The sequence below is a fragment of the Hipposideros armiger genome, unplaced genomic scaffold, assembly GCF_001890085.2.
Source record: "Hipposideros armiger isolate ML-2016 unplaced genomic scaffold, ASM189008v1 scaffold_800, whole genome shotgun sequence".
NCBI lineage: Eukaryota > Metazoa > Chordata > Mammalia > Chiroptera > Hipposideridae > Hipposideros > Hipposideros armiger.
The window spans coordinates 564,675-570,981 of NW_017732150.1; the positions used below are offsets into that span (position 1 = coordinate 564,675).

Below are 6,307 nucleotides of genomic sequence, written 5' to 3' on the forward strand. Positions count from 1 at the left end.
CATTCTACAGATTGTCTTTTCCTTCTCTTTACCATGTTTTCAGTAGAGGAAAAGTCTTAAATTTTGAGGAAGCCCAATTAATGTGTTTTTTTCTTTTATGGATTCTGCTTTTGGTGTCATATTTTATTTACTTCATCTATGTGTCTATCTTTTCAGTAATTGACATATAACATTAGTTTCAGGTACACAACATAATGACTCAATATTTGTATATATTACAAAATGATCATCACAATAAGTCTAGTTATCATCCATCATCATACAAAGCTACAAATTTATTTTCTTGTGATGAGACTTTGATTCACTCTCTTAGAAACTTTCAAATATGTAAAACAGTATTAGTAGCTATAGTCAACATGTTGTACAGTACATCCTTATTACTTATTTTTTCTATAAATGCAAATTTGCAACTTTTGACCCCTTTCACACGTTGTTCACCACCCATCCTCCACCTCTGACACCCACCAATCTGTTCTCTGTATCTATAAGCTTGTATTTAAAAAAAAAATTAATTCCACATATAAGTGAAATATACAATATTTGTCTTTGACTTATTTTGGTTAGCATTGGAAAGACAGTAATGCAAACAAAAGTAGAAGGCAACAGGAAAAGATGAAGACAAAATATGAAATGGGTTGATTTCATAAAAGAAGCCATAAACATGAGTGTACAGGACCATGTAGGGCTGTTGAGAAAAGGACATTGTGGACATAACTCATTCTTGAGTCACCAAGAAGACTCTGCTGAGTCAGAGTAGACTCAAGAAGATTCCCTCAAAGTTCACCAATGTTGTTATAAATGGCAGAATTTCCTTCTTTTATGACTAAAAATGTTTTCTTTTTAGAAAATGTATACCACACTTTCTACACCCATTCATCATTGATGGACATCTATTAAGTCTTTCCATATACTAGCTATTATAAATAATGCTGCAATGGACATGGGGTGCCTATATTGTTTCAAGTTAGTGTTTTCATTTTCTTCAAAAAAATACTCAGAAGTAGAATTGCTGGGTCATATGGTACTTGTATTTTTTTAATTTTTGAGGAAACTCCATACTGTTTACCATAGTGGCTGGACCAATTTACACTCCCACCAACAGTACACAACGGTTCCCTTTTCTCCACATCATCACCAACACTTGTTATTACTTGTCTTTTTGATAATAGCCATTCTAACAGGTGTGAAGTGATATCTCTGTGGTTTTGATGTGCGTTTCCCTGATGATTACTTATGTTTAGTACATTTTCATGAATCTGTTGGCCATCTCTGCATGTCTTCTTTGGAGAAATGTCTATTAAGGTCCTCTGCCCAGTTTTTTATTGGATTTTTTAAAATGTTGAGATGTATAAGTTTTTAAACATATATTTGGACTATTAACCCCATATCAGATATATCATTTGCAAATATCTTCTCCCATTCAGTAGGTTGCCTTTTCATCTTGTTGATGGTTTCCATTGCTTTGTAAAAGCTTTTCAATTTCATGTAGACTCATTTGTTCAGTTTTATATTGTTGTCCTTTGCCCTAGGAGACATATCCAAATATATATATATATATATATATATATATATATATACACACACACATACATATATATATATATATATGTATGTATGTATAAAACCAATGTCAAGGTGTTTACTGCCTATGTTTTCTTTTTCTAGGAGTTCTAGGATTTCGGGTCTTATATTTAATTCTTTAATCTATTATGAGTTTATTTTTTATGTAATGTAAGAAATCTGTCCAGGGGAAGAGTATTTGTATTCAACTTGTTGCAGATATTTTTGTTTCTCACTGAACAGCCATGTGCTCTCCACATTACTAAGATCCCTATGAGGAGAGTTCATGTGACTAATTCTGCTCAATGGGTGGTGAACAGAAGTGGTATGTGATACCTTTGGGCTGAAGCATTGAAGAGCTGATGCATGAATCTCTTGATTTTTATCCCCTAGTGATAATGGAAGCCATGTTTATGTGATGGAGACACAAAATAAAAGTAGAAAAGTACTCACTCAATGCATGAAGGTCATCTTCTTGGAAAATTCCCAGTCTGGCATTGCGCTTTAATTAAAGTGAAATATAAACTTTTATGTGTTTACTTTGGATTTTGAGGTTTTGGGTTATTTCTGTTGTTAGCAAAGCATAACTTAACTTACATTTACTATACAATATTTTTATTTCTAGTTCAAAATTATTTAACCTCATTCTGATGATTGCATACATTACTGATTACTCTTAATATTTTCTAACTTTGTTTAATTTGGGGCATATAATGTTTAAGAAGTTTTTAAGTTCAGTTATGTATTTCTTAGTTTCTCTTAGAAATATATACCCATTCTGTACTGTCAAATATATCCCTAATATAGTCTCCATAGGGTTTCACTATAATATGTTTAATTGAAAAAATATTTAGTACAACAATTATAGCGACACTTTTAATATTTTCAAATGCTTTTGCCCATTCTCTAGCAAAAGCAATGTAGAATATTATAAAATAATTAAATTTTACAATAGCATATTTCTCTGAATTTATTTGATGTTTCTTAATGTCTCAAAGTTCTAATTAGCTGTTTGGGTAATTAAATTCTAAAGACTAAAATTTGCCATCTGCTTGAAATAAAAACTAAATTAGATCAGTTAGAAATTGTATATTTTCTAATAATACTGTGGCATAAAAATCCACAGTGTATTTATTTTCTTGTATCCACTCTTTCCTAATGTGATAGTCTGCTTTGTCTTTGAATAAGCAGCATAGCATTTTAAAAATATCATTAAAGTTTATATTATATCCCTTTTCTAATGGGACAGTAATATTCCATTAAAGCATTTCAAGGTTGATTTTTTTGGTTCTTGTCCTACTGAATTAACATTAGCAAAGCCCAAATAAGAGAAATTAAATATGTGACTGGAGTGGTTTTCAGAGTTAATTCTTATGACAGCTATTCCAGGAAGAGGATTCCACACTTATAATGGATATTGTATTGAGATTTGACAGTATGAATTTATTAGTTTTATTACATGGAACATTTTGGAGAAGAAAAATCATTTATTCCTAGAATACTACATCTGAAAATATAGAAATAAATATTTATACTTTGAAATTTGTAGAGTGGTGTCAGAAAACATTTTATCAAAGTTATCACTATTTTGAAATAACTAAATTAGCTTTTTATAAAAAAAGAACAAAAAACAAAAAAATGAGCAAAAGTGTACGATTTCTTCTCTCAACTTAGTTTTAAACTCCAGGTAATTAACTTATCTGAATCTTGAAAATGTATATAAAATCAAAGCAACAATGATACTGAACAACAACGTTATAAATTACAGATAAACTCAATTAATTTACAAATAAATTAAATCACAAATAGTCATGTATTTATTTAATACTTTTATTTTAAGCATCAATAAAAACATGACTGTACATCTGTTTACAAATAAAGGTCCAATGCCATAAATTGGCATTCAGGGTCTTCCCTGATTTGATTGAAACTATTTTCCTTTTTTCTTTCCACTTTGTCAATTCGTTTAAAAAATGTTTGCTAAGTACCGACATTCCAAGTTCTATTTTTTTCTACTGGACCATATAATGATGAAATTATGATGATGAGAATGACGACGATGATGACCCAATGATTGCAAATCTTTATATAACACAATTATATATCAGCATAGCTTTTGATGAGTCACATACATTAACTCAATTGATCCTTGTACCACACCTATGCAAGTTAGTATTATTAGCCTTATTTTACAGATAAGGAACCTAAAACATAAAACGATTCATTGCTCAAGGGCACATAGCAAATAAAGTGTGTGTGGGGCTGGAACTCCGGAACCATAGCTTTGTAGGAGGTGGCAGCCAGGCCCACAACTGGAACCATATTTCACAGTCAGTATGACAATGATGTCGGTGTTGGAACCCCAGGGAAGGAGTCATTAAACTGAACATACACTGAAAGCTGACAGGCAAGGTTCAGCCACTTGGTCTGAAATGGAAAACCCATGCAATGCTGATTGCATTGAAGAGGACAGTCAGAGCTTGCTGCTCATCAGCAAAACAAAATTACTCCATGTTCACAGTCATATTGGTATCTCAGTTCTGGGTTTACTGTTGATGCTAAACGCTTATGTACTTTTATGCACCAGAAGCCTTTTAATTCACTTCTTCCAGTGTCTCATTTTGTAGTTCTAATTAGAAGCAAATCCCAGATACTAATACAATATGGCTGGAGTCCACCAGGTGTCAGGCTGCTTACTGCTGGTTATGATGATATGGGCCTTCCCATTCCCCACACCTGTCTCTCTGCTAACTATTTTCAACTATGTCTTCTAGAGCTTGTTCTCAATCAGCCTGTACTTACATGGAGACATCTATGTCTGAGATTATGGCGTAAAATTTGAATGAACTAGTTAAACATGGTCTTAACCTTAAGAGACATTTCATGAAGAACAGGACCTAACTACAAAGAATGTTTCTATTGCAATTATTGGTCAAGACTTGGAGTTTATGATCTATGATGAAGATAATGTTTCCCCCATTTATGGAAAAGCCTTAAAGACCACAGAGAATGGGCACAGCCTATTCAACTTGCTGAGGAACCTGCAGAAAAGGTTGATAAACCAATGGAACATTAAGTGATAAGGCCATTTATGTGACTATCATCAAAGTAATAATTCAGGAACACGTACTGATGACAATAATTTATGCTTGGAAACAAAAGATGCAAAGTGGTGGAACGGTATTTTTAAGAAGTAGTCCAGATACAAATTTCTTTCAAGCAACCTCACTGAAGCCCTTTAATGGGGTACATTTTTCTTTGAGAGGGTCTATATAATAATTTTCTAGAATGTATAGGTATCTATTACTAATGTTTTGATATGAAGAATATAGTGTCCTTGTATTTTAAAATACAACTGTGAAATAAAATTGTTTTATCTAAAAAAAGAAGTGTGGGGCTGGGATTTAACTCAGAATAAGTTCAGAGATGCAGTCTTAAAAATTATGCTTTACTTTTTCCCATATTATTTCCATTATTAGAATAACCATTAACTCTACCCACACAGACTTTTTTCTCATTATTCAAATTCAGTCCATGTTCATTCCTCACCTTACACTTTCCTGAGTACTCTCCAATCAAAATTAGTAACTTCTTTCTTTGTGTTTCTATGATACATTTTGAGACATTTATTCCATGTTGTAGCATTTATTCCATGTTGTCTTCTATTGTTTATTGTTTAGAGGTTTGTTCTTCTCACCACATAAGAAACATAAGAAAAAAATCTATTTTAGATTAATGATTATATTCCCCTGTTGTTCTTAGCATAGTGACTTGTACTTAATATTATCTTTGTAAATGAACTTATTAGGTCTTCTTTGAAGAATATCATAGAAAACTTCACAGATATATTACCTGTTCAATATGGGGAACTTTAGAAATGTCTTTAATACATTTCATTGCATTAATTTTTACTCTTTCTTATTCTGTATGGTTGTAATGCCAATTTACTTAGCCAATATATTCTATATTACTCAAATCACTGAAATTGACCTTTGGATTTAAAGGCTATTGAAAAGTATTGCCCATCTATTTACTTAGGCCTTTGAGAAATCTTAAGAGTGAGTTGTCATAATGAAATGTGGAGTTTGATTTCCAATCACAGGTCTGTAACTGCCTAGGGATAAAGAATTAAGGACATACCTACACAGAAAAAAAAAAACTAAAAATGAGAGCTTCTAATTTTCTAGGACTCAAGATTATCCCCAATCAAAAAAACAAAGGTATTATGCTTTCCAATGAATAGAAAATTACGTATTTGTTATTCCTGGCTGTAAAAACATATAATATATCAGCAGGTGACACAAACTGCTTCACTTCCATGAAAAGAGGACATAAGATAACATCTTTAGTTTAAAATCAATAAACTTTTGACGGTTAAGTGTTCATTCTTTCATTCACTGATTCAAAGAAAACCATGCATTGCGAACCTAGTGCTAGAAATACAAAGGCCTTATGAAATCACATTCTATATTTGGGGAAATAGACTCTTTAAAAACCATCATAATATGTTCTGATAAAAATGATAATTGAAAACATTTTTAAAGTGCTATGATTACATAGATGAGGGAGCTATTAATTGATCTTGAGGGGGTTAAAGGAGGCTTGATAGAGGTGTTATTTAAAATAAGCCCTAAAAGACTCCTAAAGATATTGGGGAAGAATAAATAGGACACACAGGAGAATCACTAGGAAGGAGAATAAATTACCAAGACAAAACCTGCCATTATAATGGAACCTTAGGTGGTTC

At 31.9% G+C, this 6,307-nt stretch overlaps 1 pseudogene; it reads left to right on the top strand.

Annotated features, from left to right (window-relative positions):
* The first annotated feature begins 661 nt into the window (after positions 1–661).
* On the top strand, positions 662–4,636 carry LOC109374223 (proteasome subunit alpha type-1 pseudogene; annotated as a pseudogene).
* The last annotated feature ends 1,671 nt before the right edge of the window (positions 4,637–6,307 follow it).